The 24,659-nt window shown below is 43.7% G+C and overlaps 1 protein-coding gene across 1 annotated transcript in view; it reads right to left on the bottom strand.

Moving 5' to 3' along the window:
- Apbb1ip (amyloid beta precursor protein binding family B member 1 interacting protein) overlaps nucleotides 1-23,698 on the bottom strand; it is a 100,691-nt gene extending 76,993 nt beyond the window's left edge. The window contains exon 1 of the mRNA XM_075970644.1: nucleotides 23,475-23,698. The gene's annotated coding sequence lies outside the window, so the exon portion shown is untranslated. The remainder of the gene's footprint in view (nucleotides 1-23,474) is intronic.
- Between the last annotated feature and the right edge of the window lie 961 nt (nucleotides 23,699-24,659).

The following is a 24,659-nucleotide window of genomic DNA, read 5'->3' as shown; positions in this document are numbered from 1 at the left end:
CCCGCAGTCCAATGGTTGGTTCCACATCTCTGCAAATAAGGGCAACACACAAGTAATGAGAAGAGGAAGAGGAGGAGGAAGAGGAAAGGGAGGAGTAAGGAGGGGAAGAGGAGGAAGTGGAGGAGGAGGAGGAAGAGGAAAAATTGGGAGGGGAATGGGGGCAGGGAATTAGGAAGGGTGGCAAAAGATATCATAAGGAATTCTCAAAGAATCTAACTCTGAAACGGTCCAGTGGACCTTACTGAGAGATGGAGCATGCTGTGACAAGAGTGAGCTGTTCTTTAAAAAGCAATCTGAAAATCAAAAGCAGCACAGCGACATTGCTTATGAGCACAATGAATAAAATAAGGGGTCTTGACGAAGGCTCAGCTGGTAGAGTGCTTGCTATCCGAGCATAAGGACCGAATTTCCAGAACCCATGTAAAAGCCGGTGTGGTGGCACTGCAGTGCTGGGGTGGTGGGGAAAGGAGGGTGCCAGGTGGTAACTGGCCCACTAGTCTAGCTGCACAGGCCAATTCCAGGTTCAGATACCCTGACTCAAAACTGAAAATGGAGAGCCACGGAGGAAGACACCAGAGGTTGGTTTCTGGCTTTCACACACATGTGCATCTGCAAGCACATGTGAACATGAACACACATACATATGTATACCACACACAAACGTCCATATACACATATACACATACAAGTTATAGAAGCCCCCAAAAGCAGATAGTCATACCACAACAAACAGAAGGTCATGGCTGTGTATTTCTGGGTGGAGGTCACTGAGTCAGGGTTACAGGGAACTTATCTTACAGGGACTGGAGTTGGAGACAAATGGCTTGTGGATTCCAAGATGGGTGCCTCGCACAAAATAGAGCTTTTTTTTTAACCATTATAATAATATATACCTCTGATAAATGTAAAGATAGCTGAACAGTATGTGGTGTATTAAAATAATTCACTAAATTAGAATATTAAATGATGCTGGAAGCAACAGTGAAACCTTTAATTTGAGTTTGTAGGGAAATCAGGAGTTCAAGGGCAATTTTGACTACCTATGGAATTTGAAGGCAGTTTGGGCTACATGAGGCCCCTGTCTCAAAACCCCAAACCAAATCAGAGCAGTATAAAATGACTCAATATATGATCACCTTAATGGTAAGTGGACTGGTTGATGGAATAATCAATAGCTATTGCTGATTTTAAGATTTTAGTCTTAGTAAGGTTGAAATGGTTGTTGTTTTTTCCAACTTGATAAAAAGTATTTACCAGAAATGAATGGCAACCACCTTTCCCCTATTTGTGTGTATGCGTGTGCACATGTGTTGCACATGTGAATGTGTGTGTGCCTGTGTGTGTGTTTGTGTGTACTTGTTGATGGAGACTAACCCAGGACTTTATGAATGCTAGACACTGAGTCCTCTTTCACTAAGCCATATCCTTTGTCCTTTTTTTATTTTGTGATAGGGTGTCACTAAATTACCTAGGCTGGCCTTGAATTTGTTCTGTTGTAGCCCAGGTAAATCTTAAACCGGTGATCCTGTCACCTCAGCTTCCTGAGTAGCTGAATCATAGATCTGCGCAACCAGATCTGACTCAGCCAACCACTATGCGAACTGCAAAGCATCGCCCGTTCCTCTGCCAAGAGTCCCAACGTTATTACTCTTCTCTGCTTTTACTCTGGTGGTCACAGTAACAGTCCAAAAAAGGTCTTATTTTATCAGCTATACATGTTTGGATTTGACAAGCTTTCTTTTTTAGTCAGACACTAAGTATTTTAGATTTTGCAGGCTGGATGGTCGCTGTAGAGTCTACTTGAGCTTGTGGCTGTAGAAGAGAAGATGCCTTAGGCAGTATGTAAAGAAGGAATAATGACGAGTGCCCAGTTTGACAGAAGCAAATTTGACCTCAGGGCCCTAGGGAAAGACCGACTTAGAAGCACATGTCTGTGAAATGACTGTCTGGGTAGAAGAGTCAGGAGAAAGAGTTGAATTAGTAAGGTTACCGACATGAGGCAAATAGAACTACTTCAAAGCATTCTGATAGAGACAGAAATAGATGTTAGAAATGGAAACGACAAAAAGATCAAATTTATAGAAGCAACTAGGCTGTGAAACACAGAAATGAACAATAAGAAGCTCACTAATTCTAGATAAAGAAAAGTATAAAGATATACAATGTAGAAGACTTGAAATAACAGAAAGAACTAATGCTAATACGTTTTTAAATTTTTAATCCACACTCTAAGTTAGCTTGCAGATTAGCTGGTTTCATCGTGGCATCACCACACGCATGGGTCATAAAACTTTGTTCCCCTCTTTCCTGTGCTGAAGGACATCAAGGCCTCCTCTAGTCCCTGGCTTTTTTGAATAGGGCAGCTATGAATGTGAATGTGTAAGTATCTCTGTGGTGGCTCACAGCCTCGAGTGCTAATGCTCGGTCACATGCGAGGATTAGTTTCAGGTTTTTGTTGTGGGGAGACTGCATACCTGTTTCCATACTGACTGCACAAGTCTAAAAGCCTAGTAGAAGTGAATAAGACTGCCCTTTCCCCTACATCCTTGCCAGCATTCGTGTGTGTGAACTCTTCAGTGTAGTATTAGGACAACTTCAATCTAGAAAACAGACACATACACACCCACAGGGTCACTAAAATTAATTAATTAAAGTTGAATTGCACACTTGAACCTTTGGCTGTTTTGACAAGACCTTAGTAAAAATACTTATATTTCACAAAATTAATAATGATGCAACTTAGACTATACTCTGAAGTAAGTGTGCTAACAGGTTTGCCCCTTCAAAATAGAGTTGCTTTAGCTGTGGTCTGGAGTACCTTGGGGGTAAGCCCTCCCTGGCCTTTGCCTTATGGTGTAGTTATCTCTGTTCTCTGGGGTTTTCAGGGGCGACACTGCAGTCGTTCTCATCTAAGGTTCCTTCTCCTGCTGTACTTTTTAAAAACTTTATTTTTTATTGATTCTTTGTGTCTTCCACAATTTGTCTCGATACCTGTCATTTCCTCTCCCCTTCATGTCTGCCCTCTGTCCTTGCACTTCCCCAAAATAATAAAATAAAATTTAAGAGAAAAAATAAGAAAAAAGGAAAACTCAATCTCGTCATGAGGCTGTAGTGTGACACAGTGAGTCATGCATTAACCCTTTTGTCCACATGTCTTTACTTGCAAGTGTTCAAAGAGTCATTGATCTGGTGAGACCTCTGGTTTCTGCTACACTACCTATGCTGGGCTGTAGCTGATATTTCATTTGTATTTTAATAAATAAAGCTTGCCTGAATGGTTGGTGACTGTTTTTATAGTACCTTATAATATCCTTTCCAGAAACACGTGATTCCCTCTCTGGGACTCCTCTTGGATATGCTGTTGTTGCCCTATGACATGGAGATCTGGCAGCTTTGGGTCTGCAGGACCAGCCTCGTCACGTCCTTCCGCAGATCAGAGGTGGGGTGGATGTTGGGGTGGGCCAACTCTTAACTCTGGTTCTGGGCCTTGACAGTTGTAGGGCTCGTCAGTCGGCCAGCTTCCTTTGGTCCTTACTAGCAGGGTGAGCTCTCCAGTGTTGCCCTGGCTAGTTTATCACTTGCAGTGAGTAAGGGGCAGGGCCAGTTCTCTGTCACAGCCTCAGGAAGGGCTCTCCCACACCTGTACCATCCGGGCCAGCTCTACTGTGTTGCCCAGGTGAGGTGCACTCTCCAAAGTGCTGCAGCTGGTAAGGAGGAGGGACAGCTTTCCTGCTCTTATGACTTCAGGGCGACCTTGCTGCACTTTTAAGTCCTGCAATGATGCTTCCTATGGCATGCTTGCATTCCCAGGATAGTATCCCAGCAGGGGTTCGGATAAAACATGGCTGCCCACCAGCCTCTTCACCAGCCCACACAGAATTCCCCTGGCTTGCGGTCTAGTGAGATAAGAGTCTGAGGCTATCTTGGGAGCTGAAGAGAAAGCCAGAAAGAGGATATGAGACAGAAGGTCATGCAGGGATGCAGGAAAGCAGAAGAGACAAAAGGAGAAAAGGTTCTGCGAAGACAAACTAACAGGCTGACTCCACAGCTGTGTGTATCTACAAACGTCAGGCAGAGATTCACCAACTGAACTACAGGCCAGAGCCACTTACACATGAGCACACTTTCCCCAGATAATCTCTACAGTCCTTAAAATAAAATACATAAGCAGACCAGTTATCCTCATTTATCTTGATTCATTGGCCTAAGCATCTTCTACAAGAACTTTTACCTATCCTCAAGAGAGCTAATTTGTCTTATCAATCTTGCCTTCTCTTTATGCTCTCCCCTCCTTCTCTTCCAGGTTCAGGTCTTCATGGTTATCGTGACAGCCCATCAGCATAACTGTCTCTCTACCTACAGACTCTCCCCCCAAATCAGCAGCTAGAAGTCACGTGTTCTTCCTAGATGTGGTTTAGCTTCAGAAAGCTTTTTAACAAATCTGTAGTCTGAGGGATTTACTCTGAAACTTTTCAATGTGGCCTAATCTTTATGAACTATTGGATGTCACAGTTCAAACGTCCACGTGGTTCTCTCGTAAAACTGACCATTAATAACTATCATAAAAATCATCCCCAGCTCTTTCAGTGGACTGAATCCAGAGTAGAGTTGGCTTCTGAAGCTTTGCGTCCTCTCAGTCTCTCCTTGAATGCAGATGAAAAAAGGAAATTCATCTAGTAAGAGTGTGGGGTGGGAGGATATGTGGAGGGAGTGGGAGGAGGGGAGGGAGTGGGAACTTGGATTGGTATGTATAATGAAAAAAGATAGTTTGTTTTCTTTTTAAAAAATAAATATAAAAAAGAGTGTACAATCCCATGGCTCTTGCACAGTTTTAGGTTGCGCAACTACCGCCACAATCTAATTCTGGAACACTTTCTTCTCCTTTGAAAGACTCTGTCCCCACTCACTCTAGCTCACTCCAGCCCTAAGCAGCCACTGAGCTGCTTTCTCTATACATTTGTGGGTTCTGGACATTTCATACAAATGGAGTCAAACAGTGTTTGCTCTTTTGTATCTGGCTCCTTGAACTGAGTTTACCCAAACTATAATATGGATAAGAATCACATTTCCTTTTCATCAGTTAATGGCTATTTAGGCTGATTCCTCTTTCTCCCCAGCCTCATCAACATAGCCGCTGTCTCCTGTCTTTTGATTACAGCTATCCTCATGGATGTGAAGTCTCTCATTGCTTTTGATATGCATTTCTCGTAGGATGCTGAATGTATTGGCGTATTCTTAAATAGGCATCTCCATATTTTCTTTGGAGAAGTATCAGTTAATGTCCTTTGTTAAGTTTTGAAGTAGATTATCTTTTTATTTTTATATTATAGGAATTCTTTAAATATTCTGGCCAGCGGTTCTTCTTAGAGACATGACCTGGGTTTTCTTCCATGCTCTACGTGGCCTTTCTGCTTTCTTGAAGACACTGTAGCAGAAACAATATTTAATTTGGTTGGAGACCCAATTATGTATTTTTCTTTTGTTGTTTGTGGTTTTGGTATTTTAAGAAATAATCGCTTCATTTAAGGTCATGAAAATCTAATCCCATTTTTTCATTAAGAGTTTAATAGCTTCTTTGCTTAGGCAAATGACTCATTTTAAGTTAATTTGGTTTTTGTTTTATTTTTTCAAGACAGGGTTTCTCTGTAAAACAGCCATAACTGTCCTGAAACTAGCTCTTGTAGACCAGGCTAGCCTCAAGGTCACAGAGATACGCCTACCTCTGTCTCCACAGTTCTGGGACTAAAGGCGTGCACCACCAATGCCTTGCCTTTATATCATTTTTAATATAAAATGTTAGTCTTAATTTTTTAAATGGATGCTAAGACAAGGTCCCCTTGTCTCTTCTGCCCAGGTTGGCCTAGGAATCACTATGCAATACAGGCTGAGCCTTTTGACCCTTCTCCATCTCTTTCCCCAATGAAATAGTTTACTGTTCCCTATTCATCAAAAATAGTTATTGAATGATTTGTACAAATATTTGTATTAGTTAGCCATTATCTGTGATCAATGGAAATCATAGGATTAGGTTATGAAAGAACTAATATACCAGTTCAAGGGAACTTCGGATAGATTTATGATTCAGCCTTAAGGAGCCAGACACAACTAAAGTCAGTTTATACTGAGGCTACCCATAGGAACACTGCTGCTTAACCTGTCCTAATCTCTAATCTCTGCCTTCAACACACACACACACACACACACACACACGAACACACAGGAGCACACACGCACACACACACACGAGCACACAGGAGCACACACACACACACACACACGAACACACAGGAGCACACACGCACACACACACATCCACACACAAGATCCCCAAGGTGCACAGGCCCTGAGTTTAACTCCTAGCCCTGAAAACAGCAGCAGCAGCAGCAGCAGCAGCAGCAATAAAACCCCTGAGTTCCCAAACAGCAGAATCTAGAACCAGCAGATCAACAGAAAGTAAAATAAATTCTAGAAGTTATGTATTTCATGTGTTTTATAAAACTTGATATGCAACTTTCCAGCTTTAAATAGGAAATACCAACGCAGGCATTTCTTTTGGATAATATGCTATAGTACTTAAGTAGAGGACCAACATTTCCACTTCAGTTAGCTAAGCAATAGACTGGTTTTCTCCGCCTCATTCGCCTGTTAGTAAAACTTTCTATCATCCTGCAGAGCTGACCTCATTGTCTCCGCAGACTCCTGGGCAGCGTGAATGAAACCCTACAGCAGAGATGCCAGCCCCAAATGAAATTTTCTCTCGTGGTTTCATCATGTGATATCAAATTGTGGCTACATTGCTTGGTTCTCAAAAGTCAGCATTCACCAGGGACAACTGTACCTTGAGGCCTTCCTCTGGGGTGAGGGAGTCTGTCCTGCAGTCTACCCCAAGGCTGGGTCAGTAGGATATCTGAACAGTGAATGTCAGAAGGAGGCAAGCATTAGCTCACTCAAATGCGCACCAGTCTAGAAAGGCAGACTGGTGGTGAAGGACTAAGGCATGGAGGGACTAGAGCTTCTGGTCCAGGCACAAACTCACCTCTCCTCCGCTGGCTAGAGAAGATGCTCATCCCCAGAACACTGTTTAGTAGTCACCCCCATGTTCTTCCTCCCACTAGAGCTCCGCTTACAGGGAAGTGTCCAAGGATGCACCTTCTAAGATCCACACCTGACCCACTCAGGTGGATACGTGAGATGGTGGCTAGCAGATCCCTGTTCGTACTTCTGACATTTTAATTGATAAAATTAGGCACAGTTAGAGCAAGAATGATAGATAATACTAAAATAGAACGATTATAAACTATACTATAAGGAAAGCACCAGCATTATTGCTCTTGTACTTAGGAGCCATTATCAAATAGAGGCCACCTGAACACGTGATTCTGATAAGGAAAACTTTTGATCTGATAACCTAGACACTAGCTCAGTGACTAGCGGGTGGGTAGTACACACAGTGTGAACACCCTGGACAAAGAGATGATGGCATGCTGGCGGGACAGCGGGAGACGTCACCATCTTACTCAGTACTGTGAGAAATTCAGCATTTTAAATTATTTTTGAAAATTTCTATCTAATATTTCCAGATTACAGTTACCTATAGGTCTCTAAAACTGTTGAAAGTAAAAATGGTGTAATTTATTTGTTTTTCCCTTAATACACCATTTGTCTTTTAAATGTATTTTCATTCATTCTTTGAGAATTTCATATGTGCATATAATGTATTTTGATCATATTCATCCCCATCTCTCCATTCCCTCCCAACTTCTCTCTCTCTCTCTCTCTCTCTCTCTCTCTCTCTCTCTCTCTCAATAATCCCCTGAGCCCCATTTGTGCTGCTCACGTGGCCCCGTAGGTCAACCAATGTTCCCACATGTGTAAGCAATCATTCACGTCACCTCTGCAGTGTTTTTTTCCCCGCAGTTTTTCCATTCATTTAAGTCTTACATTTTGCATAAGCCAAGGTCAAGATCTTCGTCTACCTTCCAACAGTCTGCCCTTGGCTACAGTCCTGCAGCAGCAGTTTGCTTAGCACCTCAATTAGGTTCTCTCTCTTCAATTTTTAAAAATATTTATTTTTATTTCTATGAGTATATGTGAGCCTGTGTGGATCCACATACATGTACAAGTGTACGTGTGTGTGTGTGGGCGTGTGTGTGTGTGGGCGGTGTGGGTGGGTGTGTATGTGTGTGTGTATGTGTGTGTGTATGTGTGTGTGTGTATGTGAGTGTGTGTGTGTGTATGTGTGTGTGGGGTGTGTGTGTGTATGTGTGTGTGGGGGGTGTTTATGTGTGTGTGTGTGTATGTGTGTGTGTGGGGTGTGTGTGGGTGGGTGTATGTGTGTGTGTATGTGTGTGTGGGGGTGGGGGTGTGTGGGTGGGGGTGTGTGTGTGTGTGTATGTGGGTGTGTGTGCAGGAGGCGGGAGAGACCAGAAAAGGACAATGGATTCTTGCAACAAGAGTTACAGGTGGTTGTGAGCCACTATGTGGGTGCTGGAAAGAGGAGCCAGGTCCTCTACAAGAGCAGTAAGTGAGCCGGGCGGTGGTGGCGCACGCCTTTAATCCCAGCACTCGGGAGGCAGAGGCAGGCGGATCTCTGTGAGTTTGAGACCAGCCTGGTCTACAGAGCTAGTTCCAGGACAGGCTCCAAAGCCACAGAGAAACCCTGTCTCATAAAACCAAAAAAAAAAAAAAAAAAAAAAAGAGCAGTAAGTGCTCTTAAGGGATGAGCCATCTCTGTAGCTTCTCCAACATGTCCTTTATTATGTATGATACATGAACAAATTTTGCACCTCTCTTCCATTGATACTAGACATAGCACTACCAATGGCACTTAATGCTCAAAATATGCTTGTATTACTGTGTGCCCGCCCCTGTTAGCAGTGGTAGAAAGCATACACAGAGAACAATTATTCTGCTCAGACAAACATGAAAGGAAAAGTATTGGCTCAGGACTCCAGAGGCCAAGTTCTCAGCACAAAGGAGATTTATTTGCCCCAGAGGGACAGAGGAAGGAAATAAGAGAAAACACAGGAGATAGAGGGCTGTGGAGAAGGGGAAGGGAACAAGGAAAAGGGGACAGGGGTATTTGTCCCAAGGGGACAAACAACTGTCTCTGTATAGAGAAGAGACAGATATGACCCATAGGAAAATGACTGTTTCTGAAGGTACAAGGGGAACCCCCATGTTAAGATGAGGTGTTTAAATTTAATTGGGCATGGTATTTAGGTGAGCCAAAGAGGACTTGATTGCTGGACTTCAGTACTTTGATAATTAAACTTTGCTAGTCAGCCTCAAGAGGAGGAAGTGACCAAATAAGGTAAAAGACCTTGGGGCTAGCTTTAGGAATCAGTCTAATGTTTTTTTAGCAAGGAAGGGGGAATGGGAAAGAAGAGCAAAGCCTGCCAGAGCAATGTTTGCCAGACCTGGGCTTCAAAACCTACAGCATGGCTCTTAATTTCCAGAACCATCCTAGAAGGTAATAACATGATTCCAGTCCTTCAGATTTTCAGATAAATTTACCTGAAAGAGGTCACAAGGGAAACGTGGAGCTTGCCTTTTCCCTAGCTTGTCTATGCCCTAACTTTACTTGCCTGTGCCCTAGCTTGCCTATGCCCTAGCTTGCCTGTGCCCTAGCTTGCCTGTGCCCTAGCTTGCCTGTGCCCTAGCTTGCCTGTGCTCTAGCTTGCCTGTGCCCTAGCTTGCCTGTGCCCTAGCTTGGCTATGCCCTAGCTTGCCTGTGCCCTAGCTTGCCTGTGCCCTAGCTTGCCTGTGCCCTAGCTTGCCTGTGCCCTAGCTTGTCTATGCCCTAGCTTGCCTGTGCCCTAGCTTGGCTATGCCCTAGCTTGTCTATGCCCTAGCTTGCCTGTGCCCTAGCTTGCCTGTGCCCTAGCTTGCCTGTGCCCTAGCTTGCCTGTGCCCTAGCTTGGCTATGCCCTAGCTTGCCTATGCCCTAGCTTGCCTGTGCCCTAGCTTGACTATGCCCTAGCTTGCCTGTGCCCTAGCTTGCCTGTACCCTAGCTTGTCTATGCCCTAGCTTGGCTGTGCCCTAGCTTGTCTATGCCCTAGCTTGGCTGTGCCCTAACTTGCCTGTGCCCTAGCTTGCCTGTGCCCTAGCTTGGCTCTACAGTTCATGTTCTCAGTCGCCGTCCACTGCCTCCCAAATCATGGACTGTGAGCACCAAGAACAGGAAGTCAGTGCTTGCCTTGCTCCGACCTCTGAAACCTTACCCATCTGTCCAGGGCAAATATTACTGACAGTATGTATGTCCACTTTTTATACCACTCTGTGAGTTCAGGCAGCGTCTCGTGTCTTCATCTAAGCATTTGCCATTTACCTTGCACTTAGTCAATTCACCTACTGGCTGGATGACCCCAAACAAACTTCTCTGCTGGTTTAGCTTCCTTGTGTGTAATACGACAATGAAAACAGGGATATTTTAGCTAACAGTACTTTAGGATTTTGTCTATTTAAAGTAAGGGATGAACAGTCATCATTTATTTTTCTACAAGAATATATTTGGTATAATCAAAGAAACATCTTTAAATACTGGTTATTTTTTAAATTACATTTTTATTTATTTTGTGTGCATGTGTAGAGGTCAGAGGAAAATTTTAGGAGTCAGTTTTCTCCTTCTATTATGTGAGTTCCAGGATCAAAGTAAGGGCTGTCAGGTTTAGAGGCAGGTACCTTTACCCACCGAGTTTCCTTACCAACTTCATTGTGCTGTTTTGTTTTGAAGTTTCTGCAATGGAAACACACCATTGATGTATCTGACTCCCTGTGGGACCTTGTGTGTGCCACAAATTTTTCACTTTCTGAATAGCCCTGACTTCATGTGCTGGGGAAGAATGCTCTTGTACACTGTAAAGATTTTGTCACTTAAACTGGTTTAATAGAATGCTGATTGGCCAGTAGCCAAACAGGAAGTATAGGTGGGGTGACCAAATGAGGAGAATTCTGGGAAGAGGAAAGGAAGAGATGCAGTCACCAGCCAGATACAGAGGAAGCAAGATGAGAATGCCACATTGAGAAAAGGTACCAAGCCACATGGCCAAACACAGACAAGAATTATGAGTTAACTGTAGTTGTAAGAGCTAGCTAATAATGAACCTAAGCTAACAGGCCAAATAGTTTATAATTAATAAAAGCCTCTGTACGTTTTTTTGGGACCGAATGGCTATGGGACTGTCAAATCGTAAGAGCTGCGAATTACGTTCAGTTTAATTCAGTCTGAGCCTTTCATTCCGTAGTCAGAAATTCAGTCAGGAAGACGAATGGCAGCATTTTCACTACGTGTTTACCCCATAGGTCTTGAAAGGGGATTTAAAGATACATAACAAGAGAACAGAAAATAGAACAGGGTTTAAGCAGCAGCTGAACTTAGCCACCACAGATGTAGTTATGAGTATCAAAGTGGCAAAAGTGGGAGAAAATGGTTACACAACCAAACAAGCCTTTAGGATATATCAGATCAATTATTTTAAGAAAATCACTGATTTCCCATTGTTGGTAGAGAACAATGCTTCAATGCACTAACTTCTAAGAAGGCAAGCATCTGGCTCACAGTCTGCTTTCTTTCCTTTGTGCCTTCCGAAGTAGTTTAACATTGCAAGTGGGAAAGATCATTTCAAACAAACCCCATTCTCAAACGAACTCCTTCCTTTTGAAATGGTTGCCCTGCGATCCACTTTGCCTCCTGATGGCCTCGTCCAGGTTGCCAACATTCTTCACACATCTCTGTCTTAGGAAAACTTTGCATCTTTGGTGACCGTCTTTGTCAGCTGGCTCACTATTTGAAGATCTTACCAAGCTTGGAAAAATATTTGCTAAAAAATGTGTTTGCAGTGAAATCAGCTGGCGTCAAACTGGAAACTTCCTGCTGTTAATGAGCATGCCCAGTGCTGGAAGGTGCCAGCACCCAACACAGTGCTAAATGTGTTGAGTACTCAGCCTTAAAATGGACCATCTACATCACTCCCTCCCAGGCCCAGGGAGAGGGGGACAGACTGTGATATCCAGAGGATGGGAAGAGCACTGTAACTTGTCATGGCTATGACATGCCTTTGCATCATGAACACACGGAAGCTCTGACCACTTGCAGAAGACATGAAAGCAGGGGCAGCTATCTGGGAAGAAGGAGGCCTGCAGGCGTGGGGGTGAATAAGAGAGAGTGACGAGGGAATAGAATCATGATACAGATGATCCAGAAACTGCCCCAAATCAAAAACTAATAAAAAACTATTTAACATATACAGACTCTTTCTCCCTCCCCTCCTCTACAACTCCCTCTCTTTGGTTTGAAACTGGGTCTTGCTATTATATAGTTTAGGTTAGTTTTCAAGTCTTCATCCTCCTGCCTCAGCTTCTGAGAACAGAGATTACACTTGTGTACCACTGTACCCTGCTAATACAGACTTCTTTTTTGTTATTACTTCCTAAATAATACACCGTGACAGCCATTTCTATAACATTTGTGCTGTACTAGAGATGTTAGGTAACCTAGAGATGATTAAAAGCATGGGAAAAAACTGGACTCTCTGAACATGGCGAACAATGAGAGCTGATGAGATGCCAAGGACAATGGCAAGGGGTTTTGATCCTACGTAATGTGCTGGCTTTGTGGGAGCCTACCCAGTTTGGATGTTCACCTTCCTAGATATGGACGGAGGGGGGAGGACCTAGGACTTACCACAGGGCAGGGAACCCTGACAGCTCTTTGGACTGGAGAGGGAGGGGGAAAGGAGTGGGGGGAGGGGGAGAAGGGTAGGAGGAGGGGGAGAAGGGTGGGAGGAGGGGGAGGGAAATGGGAGGCTGGGAGGAGGTGGAAACTTGTTTTTTTTCTCATTTTCTCAATAAAAAAAAAACAAAATACATGTGAAACTTGTCTGTGCAACTACTACACCATTCTATACAGGGGACCTGGACAGCCGTGGCTTTGGTGTTCAATGGCATCCTGAAACCCCATGGACAATGGAAGATGACTATACTAGTGTTCACTGCCCTTGCACAGTGGCGCTGCTACACAGGAGAGTGAAGCAAAAGAACAGACATGTTGTGTATGCTTGGCTTCTACCTGACATCCTTTGGCTGAAAGACACGTTTCATGGCTGGCAGGAATCTGAATAATACAAGTTTATTTCAAATATGAACACACATGTGGGAAATACTCGATTTATCTTAAGGAAACTTCTAGGGGAACTTTATTCTCATTTTGTTTTGTTTTGAAGATTTCAAACAAGTCAGACGCTAGTCCAGGTACTTCTGCTGAACTTTTAACGCTCTAGATTTCAAACAAGTCAGACGCTAATCCAGGTACTTCTGCTGAACTTTTAACGCTCTGCTCAGTCTGATTCTAAACAGATCTAAGCCCATCTTTATCTGACTTTGATCACTGTTTCTTCTCCTTACTCTGCCGGCACCATTTCCAACAAGATGTTGTCACTTTTATGGCACTTGAGTGAATTCGGATGAGGATATTTGACAACCAGTGTGGAACCAGGGTGGCATATCCTTCAAGGGCCCAGTTCAGTGCTTTCTTTCCTCCATCTGGGTTCTATTTCCTAAAGATGCCACAGGTCTCAAGACAACACCACAGGTGTGGGGTGAGGGGTGGCTAAGCATTCAAAATAGGAACCTGGAGGGGGGCACTTCAGATTCAAATGCTAACAGTTTAAGAGTCAAGGACTCTTTATTTTTTATTAGTATCTTCTTTCAAAACAACCAGTAGAAACAGATGATCAGTTTCCCCCCCCTTTCCCCCCACATCTACACTCACACTCTCAAGTCCACACGATACCATCACATTTCATATCTATATCTATCTATCTATCTATCTATCTATCTATCTATCTATCTATCTATCTATCTATCTATCTATCTATCTATCTTCTCACTTTCTGATGGGACCAAGCATTTGTACAAACAGTTTCTAGGACAGAGACTCCATTATTTGAACAGGAGAGGAATACACTGTCTTCTCTCTAAAGTTTTTCAAGCTCTTCTCCAGGGGTCTCTAGCTCTGTACCCAAATCTGACTCTGGTCTCTCCTGAGAGGGAGGTTTGTTTTTGGGGTGGAGACGCACTGCAAGGAGATCCTGCTGATGACAACATGTTGTGCTTGTGAACCTGTAGGTGAACCAAAATAAGAACAAAATGAAAGCCGACAAGCAGCGTTGCCCAGGGCAACAGATCACATTTGGCCGGATGTGGGTTTTAAACAAGCCGCATGCTCTGCTGTTAATTTCTAGTTATTTTTCTGTACCTGTCACTTGTAGGCAGAACACATAAAATATAAGGTATGGAGGAAAGGGTGGGGAGGAAGCATGAAAAGGAAATAAATCTGAGGTTGGCTTTGCTGCTACAGTGTTAACACTTGGGACTTAAAACCGGGCACACCTTTAATCTCAGCACTTGGAGGCAGAGGCAGGCAGATCTGAGTTTGAGGCCAACGTGGTCTACAGAATTAGTTCCGGGACAGCCAAGGGTACATAGAGAAACCCTGTCTTGAAAACAAACAACCAAACAAACAAAATACAAACAACAACAAAACCTTTGGGTTTTAACTATGAACTCAAATCAGATGTTAGAGACAGATGATAGCACATACTCTTCCCTTCCCTTTGCATTGACTGACTTCAGAATTCACCCAACACCCTCCATTCACCTGCATGTCCGCCAAGCTGCCCTGTCCAACCCACAGACACCAGCCCCAGCTACTCAGCACTAGAGCTGTCTGTGGCTAAGCTCAAATATGCTGTACACACAAACCCAATGGATCTGGGGAACTTTGAAAAAAAATCACAGTTAATAATTTTGCTCTTGCTTAAATTTGCTATACTTTTAAATAATTAACACCCACTAGATGATATTTTTAGATTTTTCATCAAATATGTGTTAGAATTAATGCACAATTATGTTTGGTAATGTTTTTGTGTAGCCTCTAGGGGATTCAAAGCTCCATGTGTGGAGTGTGCTGTATTTTTGGCGAGTTCTGACCTGGAGTGTTCAGGATTACCTAGCCTTTGACTCAAGTATGGCTGGACACAGACAGCACATCACATGAATGCAGTCTGAACATTACTCACTGCTGAGCCATTTCCTTTCCCACTGCATTCTGCTCCAGCTCTGTTACACTGTGTCACGTGTCTGGTGTCTGAGGCAGCCTCCTTCCGCCCGGCCCCCATGGACATACCTTCTCCTTCAAAACACACCTAGGCCACTAACACACACTGCCTCCTCCCGCTCTATTGTCTTTACTGCATGAGTTGTGCAACTAGCGGTGCACATTATGCATTATCATGTGTTTATTTGTAGGCCATATTTTCATACTGGGCCGGAAACTTTTGGGCATAAGGGATCATATTTTATATTTTTCCCACTGGCACCTGGTTGACCCTCAGTAGGTAAAAGCAGTTCAAATAAAGCCAGAATGTGGTGTCACAAGCCTTTAATCCCAGCACTTGGGAGGCAAAGACAGACAGAGATCCCTATGAGTTCGAGGCCAGTCTGGTCTATAGAGCAAGTTCCAAAGCTATACAGAGAAACCCTGTCTCAAAATCCCACCCGCCCAAAAGAAAGAAAAGAAAAAGAAATGGGGAGAAAATCAAAGTTCCAACTATATTGCATTGAGAAAAATTTCTTCTAAAAGATATACCAGCCCTAACTCGATAAACTGACTTCAAGGATATGAGCTCTTGGGATTTCCACCTCTGTGTCCAGTCATCAGTACGCTACGCTTCCTTTACTAACACGGCCCACACAGCTTCATCTCTGCTTATTGTTCGCATAGGGGAAATATAAGCCCCCAAATTCTAAACACAGGAAGAATGAGTCTTGGAGTTGCCGACTCCCTCCATTCAGTTAGAGAACTAAATCAGAAGGAGAGCAAGAAAAGATGGGGCTATGGTGATAAAGATGGTCCAGTCCTTCCCTGAAGACGTCTCTAGCCTAAGATGAAAACAACACCGCAAGCTTAGCGGGTTCCTTGACTTCACCAGCTGTGGATGCCAAGAGTGGAGATAAAGGGTCTGTTAACAGCACGGATACAGTAGCTGTGGAGAAACTCATCAGAAAAGTAGTTGCAAAAATATGTGGCATAACTAGGAAAATATTTCTTGGGATCTCTCTCATCCTGTCCCATCTACACAATTTGTCCGTTTGAGATGACAGTCTAAGAGTCAAAGACTACAGTTTGCTGTGGAGACCAGAGGGAGCCCTGAGGGGTCGAGACCCCCAGGCTGAGAACCCTGGTCTATGTCAATGTGGTCAATGACATTGATGGACATTCCACCAGTCCTACCACGTCCCAGGCACACACCTTGATACCTGTTACCAGCCAAGTGAAGTGTCGGCCGTCTCAGGCTCCATTAGCAAAGTTGCTTCCCAACTCCAGCCTTTCAAGCATCTCACCTTTATCCCTGATATGTTTAGTGGCTTCTAGGGAATCCTTGGTTTGAAATCTAACTACTTGGTGAGACTTCATCGTTTTATTCCAAATCTGGCTTTAGATTTTGCAAACAGAAACTCTTTTACCTCTGGGCACCAAAAGCTCTGTGTTGGGGAAAGTCCTCACCCTACCCCCCTGGGGACCGGGTTTCTGTGCAGCAGGTGTAGAAGTCTGTGTCACTGACTAACGATGTGTGTGTGTATACAGGGTTCCTCGGGTCAATTCCTTTCTTTCACACTTGGTAAAGACAATTTAAATTGTCCTGCTTGTCCCAGAAGTGGAACAGTGCTGATTATCTGACTGAGTTCTTAAATTGGCAAGATTAGGATGGTTTGAGTCTTCGGGAACCCCAAAGGTTCTTATGTCCCATTTCTTAAACAACGCAATCGTGTATAAATTTCAGAGACTCTAACTTCTATTTTTAATTTGTAAAATGGGAATAATAAACAGTATTTTTCATGCTTTATTAGCCCTGTATAGGGCAAGCAGGTGTATCATGGTGACCACTTGGTACTTCATACTCATCCTCTAAATGGAACTTCAGTCACCTCTTTGCTAACTTCCCACCACAGCTGGTGGCAATCTCACATCCAGATGTTTAGGATAAAATGTCCAAGAACATCCTTGGGGCCTACTTCTCTTATACCTCATATCTATAGGCAGGAATGACGAGCAGGTTCAGAGGTGTTGACTGTATCTCCTGTCTCTACTAGGAGAGGGCACTGGGATTCAGAGAGGTAAAGACCTGCTAGGATGCTGCCAAGTTCTGTTCTGAGGAATGGAAAGTCACTGCTTGATAGGGAAGAAAGGAGCAAAGGGAGGCGTCTTAGAGGAGGGTCTGTTGTGGGGGGTGGGCAGGTGGATCATGGGTCTCCCTTTCATAAGTTCAAAGGACTGGCTATTCATGGAAGTTTGTTTTGTTTTGTTGTGTTTTTGTTTTGTTTTGTAAGCCTCTCTAAATTGAGCAATGCCAGGGGCAGGAGCTTAGCCCAACCCCATTTTAATTTTAGAGTGAGTTTTACGAGATTTTTTTTATAGTGAGGTTTATCCTTTCAACCTTGACAGAGGACTGGGGTGACAGGGAATGCGAAGTGTATAAGGGACTTTTAAGTAATTTGCCACATTTTGGGAGACAGAGGATTTGAATTCTGGGTTGTTATCTGATAGTAGTGAGGATGGCAGCCAAATCAGGGACTAATCCCTGCAGTGAGTGTGTGAGCGCCTTTGTTGTAGTTCCTTCGACCCATCCAGAGAAGGCATTGACGACAGCTGAGACACACCTGTATATAGACGTCATGGGAGAAGTCTATCTGCCAGGCCATAGCTGTCGGGAGGCCTGGAGTTTGGTGAGAAGGAAACTGAGGAGGTTTGATGTTGGGGCACTTCTTTTTTTTTTTTGATTTAAGGAGCTGCCCATCTCAGGGTTGAAGGGGAACACGACTGTGTAGGGAGGAAATTCGAGTTTCACTAGATAGTTAAATTAAGGGGTGCATTGTGATAGAACCTGGGTGACAGGGCAGAAATTGGGGTGATGGTACGCAAAAGGGAGTGAGGGGGGTGGATGAAGGTCTGGTGTGTAAGAGCTATTTTGGGGCTAATTTATCAGCATTTTTTTGTTGAGATGGGGGGGGAGAGTCATTATTAGTCTTTTTGATGGATTACTGTTGTGTTGAAAGAAGAAAGGACAGCATCTAGCACCATCCAGCACCCTGGACAAGGGACACATTAATTATTGGAGTCCCGTTTTGAGTGAGGAAGCCTTTTCCCTTCCAAATTAGAATACATAAATGAATTCTGTTCTATGCATATTTTGAGTGTAAATATACATTAACAGAAAGATCTTTAGCAGGTGTTAGGGCTTGTGTAAGGGCAGTGTATTTGGCTTGCTGGGAATGGCTCCTTGGGCTAGAGGTTTGGCTTTGACAAGGGTGTATGTTGTGGGAGTTAGAGGCTTGAGGAGGGAGCAAAGAGGCTCCTCTTAAGAGCCCTTCGTACTCTCGTAAAGGAGCTGAGCTGTGAGGGAGACGTTGGGGATCCATATTCAAAGCAAGCTGAAAAGACCTAACAGGCATTAGAGCAGTCTCTTGGTGGCTGGCATGGACTAGTTTAAAGGCACCATTTTCTGTCAACGAAGCTAGAGTCATCTGAGAGGAGCCTCTATTGAGAAAACACCTCCACAAGATCAGGCTGTAGGAGGAAAGCCTGTAGGGCATATTGTTATCAGTGATTGATGGGGGAGGGCCCAGCGCATTATTTTTGGCCACCCCTAGACGGTGGTCCTGGGTTCTATAACAAAGCAGGCTGAGCAAGCCACGAGGAGCAAGTCAATAAGCAACACCCCCCCAAGGCCTCTGTGTCATTTCCTGCCTTCAGGTTCCTGCCCTGTTTGTGTTCCTGTCCTGACTTCCTTTGATGATGGACAGTGATTTGGAAGCATAAGTCAAACAGACCCTTTTCTCCCCAATCTGCTTTAATCCTGGTGTTTCCTGACAGCAATAGTAACCCTGTCTAGGAGACATGTTCAGGGGAAATGATAGGGCCTGGTGTGAGATGGAAAGTCCTAGATGAGCTGGACCTTAATCTTTAGAGACATGATACCCCAAGTAATAAGGTATTGAAGAGAGCACACACACCATTATAAATATAATATATATTATACAATATACATAAGTGTATATATCATTGTATAATATAGGTATACATGAATATACAGTCCTCTTTTGTATACATGAAAATTTTCATAATAAAAATTATGGGAAAATACCCAATCACGGCTCACTTTTTACAACGTCACCTTTAATTTTTCTCTAGCCTAACAGGATGTTGTTACTTGGACAACAATCTTCCAGCCCCTGTGTGGGAACATAATGCCACTGGAATTAAGCGCTTAGCTCTCGCCCAGCACACAGGCATATCTCTGATGAGTCTGTGATATAAGACCAAATCAGAAAGACGTCCACTAGAGTTAGAGAAAGGATTAGATTTACTACTTTGTTGATTTAATCAAGTCAGAAGGCCAGCAGAGAAATTTGAGTATAATAAAGATAAGAAGGAAATCACGTTAGGCCTTTTCAAAAGATAAAGGAAATAACTTTAAAACTGAGGGTGATATCTCTCTTGTCTTCCATCTATAACAAAGCAAGTGTGTCATTGTGTGTTTGTTCTGCTTGGTTGTCTTTCATCATCCTCCTGCCTCGCTCTGGTCTGCTGTCAGGACCTGCTATGTGGTCACACAGACACAGCTTCAGTCACATGGAAAATTATCACTGTCTGGTTTTCTCCCCAGTTTGAGGCTACAAGCGCACTGAAGATTGGCTCCATCTTTTCCCTCATCTGAGCCCTGGCTCTTGACTGAGGGTGGTGTTATCAAGCTTGCCCAGGTCAGTACCAGCTCTGTCTGCATGTTTCTCTCTATGCACACTGTTTAAACTCTCTGCTCTTTCATTTGTCAGTGACACAGTGGAGTAGCAGCGGTACCAGTCTAGACGAAGATGGATCAATTGAGTCATAATTCAGCCATCTCAGTGTCTGGTACACCATACATGCCAACCATCCTTAACTCTGAAAACCTTAAATCCCAGATCTTCCAAAATCTGAAACATTTCAGAGCACCAGCATGAAGCTACAAACTGAAAATTCAACACCTGACCATACGTGATAGTTCAGAGTCAAAATACAGGCACGGGAGACTGGAGAGATCACTCAGCAGTAAGTTAAGAACACTGACTGTTCTTCCAGAAGAATAGCACCCACACGGCAGCTCACAAGTGTCTGTAACTCCAGTTCCAGGGTATCCGAGACCCTCATACAGATATACGTATGAAGGCAAAACACAAATGCACATAAATAAAAAATAAAAAAGGTTAAGAAAATATACAGGTATAGAACCAAGTTTATTTAGCCTTCCCAAGGAGGGGCAATACCCATCATCACTGTTAGCTGAAATATATAAACTCTTTCATGCACAAAATTATTTGCATAAGGTACCATCCGTCTATGTGTATAAAGTGTGTATGAAACAAATGAATTCCATGCTCATAATCGATCCTCATGATATCACATGTATATGCAAACATTCTATCCCTCGTCCTCCAATATTCAAAACATGAAACTCCTGGTCTCAAGAACTTGGTAATGAAACAATAAGCTCAATCAGAAGCAATAAGTATTATATACTACTGCCACATGGTGATCAAGAAGAAACCCAGGCTGACAGAGAAAGAAGGAAATGGGTCTCATAATATAGTTCTCAGTGACCCAGCTTCATAGTCAATGCTCAGGAAATGTGTGGAAACTGTCCTGAGCTGTAGCTGCATTGTCTGTACTGAGAAGTTTGATGGCCTGGTGCGGTATTTTATCTCCCCTCCTGCCTTAGAATTGGGACCAATTAGCACACTGGATTTGGGGGCTTGAGACATTTTGCTGGTACCCCTGAGAAGTGGAATTGACTTAGCTGGCATGTTTTGAACCTGAACTATGGTGACAGAATTTGGCCCTGAAGTGGGCATACAATGGTGAGCTCTGGTCTCTAATCCCCCACTGTCCTCAGGCCCTTGCCCATGAAGGACAATACAGGTTCTTGAACTGGTGGAGGTGGCCTTGTGTCTTCCTGCTGCTCTTCTCTCTTTCCTAGAGAAATGTATCAAACTGAAACATTCAGTCCCAAAGTCAGATACATAAAGTTGCCTCTGAAAGCCGTGCTTCCTGGTAATTAAAACTATACTTTAGCATATAAACATCACTAGACAACCAATTTCCCCACCAAATACCTTAAAATCTTAAAATTTATGTTTATTTTATATCTGCAGCCATATAATGCCTGAACTTTAACAGACTTGTCATTTGGGATGAGATAATTGACTTAAAAAAAACATATATTTTCATACTGAAAATATCAATCATGCTAATAATAAACATTGTTCCATCTCAGGGCTTCACCTAACCCTATGGGATATGTCACAGTTTAAACAGACCTACCAATAGATTTATTCAGCATCTCCGGGGGTGGGGGGGTAGAAAAGGCACCCAGCTACTTAGAGAAAATTATACATTTTTTTCCTCATATGTAGAATTATACAACATGTATAAAATTACCTTTAGGTTATGTGTAAAATAAAACCATGTCTTATTTTTTTAAATTATTTTATTTCAAAAGTTCCTAAGATCACTCATGAGGCCCTGTAATATTATGGTGTGATAGATTAAAAAAACAAAAAAATAAAACAAAACAAAACAAAACAAAAAAACACCCTATAGAGTCATTAAAAGGATTACTTATCAAAATAGATAAAATGAAATTCAAAAGGACTAGAAAAAAACAGAAATAAAAGAAAATAACAATGCTCTTTGAGAAATCAAAGTAGCTTAACACAAACATTCATGGCCATGAACTTTATAAATTGCTCACCATGTAATTTTGAAATATGTAGAGCTTTTCATCTATATGCGACATAGGGTGAAACCAAGTGGAGAACTAACCTGTATCTGTTCTCAGAAAACAGCAGTTCAGAGAACACATGCCAGGTGGATACAGAACCCAGCAAGTATTGTGTGTGATCCACTACACATTCCAAAGTTACACTTTTTCAACAGCAGTAACTTGGAACTTTCGAAATGCAACAGAACGGAATGTTGGCAAACTTCCTCAGAGACCAGAAACTGCTGTGCTTCTCAGAAAGAAAACCCACCAAAGTGTTTATCCTTCAATTCTACTCTGTTAACATACCCTCCTCTTCCCTCGGGGACCGGACACAGGGCTGCAGGCAGCGTGGGCTGCACAGCCCAGCTGCAACCCCAGCCCTTTCACAGGCACAGTTAAGGCTCCATTCTAACATAGTATAACCTCATTTATTACTCGAGTTCCAGTTTAAGTAATGTAATTTAATTAAGTTCATCCTTGTCTAGTTATAGTATCCGATGTGCAGTAACAACCTGAGTCTCCCAAGTATCTGTAAGAACGTACAAATTAAGAAGGGATAGTTTGAAGATGACATTGCATTTTGGCAGCTCTTTGAGCAGACAGGAAACACCACCTGGAGGGACACTGCAGAGGACTCTCCCTATCTCCTGCTATCTTGCTAGCCAGCATTCCTCACAAGGCTCATGAGCCTGTGCTTTAGTGAGGCCCACAAGGCACAACTCCCGGTTTAGTCTGAAGCCCAAAGTTTACTTTCTGAAGTTTCATGTTTTTGAGTCCCAGATTTCTGAAACAAGCAGCGCCTTCGTTGTTTTTGTTCACATCACACTTCTCTTATATGGAGGATCCACCCACCGCTTCTCGGCATTCCTTTCCTCTCTGACTTCGCATCTCTATCACAAAAACTTTGGACCGAGATGCAGAGTGGCTCCAGGAAAGCGCATGCCACTCTTCAGCACGGGGTGAAATACATTCCCCGAGGGAAAAAGAAGAGGTACACGCGATAAGTCTTAGTGGGCGCCTGTAACCGGGTTCTTGGGGATACAAGGACATTCTATCTTTCATGATTTACTGTATTTTCTACACCTTGACTCCAAACTAAATTAGGAAATCCGTGTCTGGTATTCAAACTCATCCTCACCACATTTTACAGAGAAAAGACTATTTAGGAGTGAAAGATTATGCTCAAAAAAAAAAGCAGAACCACAGATTCCCAAAGTTGTAAATGAAGGGAACGCTTTGAGGTACGTATTCGCCAATTCTCAAAAGTCTCAGACTAGCAATTAACGGTGCGGTGGCCTAAAATGTTCCCGGGGGTGTCTTGTCTCAGGCTGCTAGTTCAGCTCGCGGGTCCCAGGCCTGAGACAGGTAGCATTTCCTAAGCAGGAAATCCGTTACATCGGAAAAAAATGAACAAGGGCAAGAGAGGAGAGAACTCTAGACCCAGCACAGGTCAAGTGCAAGGGCTGCGCACTGGACTTGGAGGTGCGCCAAGGAGCCCGGGTTCACGTGGCCAGTGCGAGGACCTGTGTCGCGCGGGTCCGCTCCCATTGGACACGCGGCGTGGCCGCCCGAATGCCCGGAGCTGCGGAGCGCGTGGCTGGTGTGCTGCTTACCTTGAAGGCTGATGGAGCTGCACCGAGAAGTGCCGAGCTGCACTGCGATTCACCGGGTGGCGCCCAGATGCGCGGGGCTGCTCTGAAGTGCAACCGGTTGAGCTGAGCAGAGAGGAGCGCGCTTGTCTTCTCTAGGCTGGGACCGCCTGGAGGCCAGGACGCGGGCTCGAAGAGGAAGTGCAATAAGTTCTCCCCTCCTGCGCAGACTCCTGGCTCTGCACCAAAGTTCTTGCAGAGCCTTGAAAGCAGACTCAAAGCTCCGCCTCTGGAACTCCGCAAGTTTGGCAAGTTTGGACCGCTTTTTCAAGCCTGTGTCCCCCACTTTGAAAAAAAACACTTCCCTCCCTGAGGTTAAGAGAAAGCTGCTCCTTTTCTCACCCATGTGGGTTTTTGTGCTCTTCGTAAGATAAGGACTAAGATTAAGCCCAGATGCTAGTCTGAGGACTTAATGACAGAAGTTTCAGACTAGCTGAGAAACTCCCTGCAGGAGAGTTCAGGGGTTGATAAGGCCTACAGGCAGTTAGGGGCTGGGACACTTTTGAGGAGGTCAACACACCAACCCCATTGTATTGACAACTTTGAGACTTCAGATGTGAAGATGGAACTGTCCACCTCAAAAGTTCCTCTTTCTGCCCCACAAGCCCCCGAGCTTCTGCACAGTCTCCACTTCCCCCAAGACTGCTGTTCCTCATTGTTCTACCAAAAGGACGCTGCTTCTGTTGAGGTTGGTCTCCTGTTTCTTTTATTTTCACACAACGTGGATCAATTCTGATCTATTAGTTCCACAAAAGATAAAGAAGACAGTTTATTTTGCAACAGCCCCTGCAGCCCTTGTTGCACTTCCGCTATCCAGGCTTTGTGCAAGACTTCCTGGGCCAGCTTGGTAGGGTGGACAGAGAAGTGGCCCAGGGGCCTGCTGGGAGCACCAGAATCTCTGTTGGTGGAGGTGGAGGAAGGGAGAGAGAAGGTGAATGGATTTAAATTAATTTTCTCCTTACTGGTTAGTGGCAGCAGTTCAGATGAAATGATTAAAAACGATGGTAGCTGAACCCAATGTACGGCTTTAACCCTATAACCTCAGCACTTGGGAGGTTAAGGGAGTAGGGTTGTAGGCTCAAGAGTAGTCTGGAGTACATAAGACTTTATCTCAGAAAGAAATACAAATATTAACATTAAAATAATGGT

This window comes from Microtus pennsylvanicus, chromosome 4, assembly GCF_037038515.1.
Source record: "Microtus pennsylvanicus isolate mMicPen1 chromosome 4, mMicPen1.hap1, whole genome shotgun sequence".
Taxonomy (NCBI): domain Eukaryota; kingdom Metazoa; phylum Chordata; class Mammalia; order Rodentia; family Cricetidae; genus Microtus; species Microtus pennsylvanicus.
This window is presented reverse-complemented; position numbering and strand designations above follow the sequence as displayed.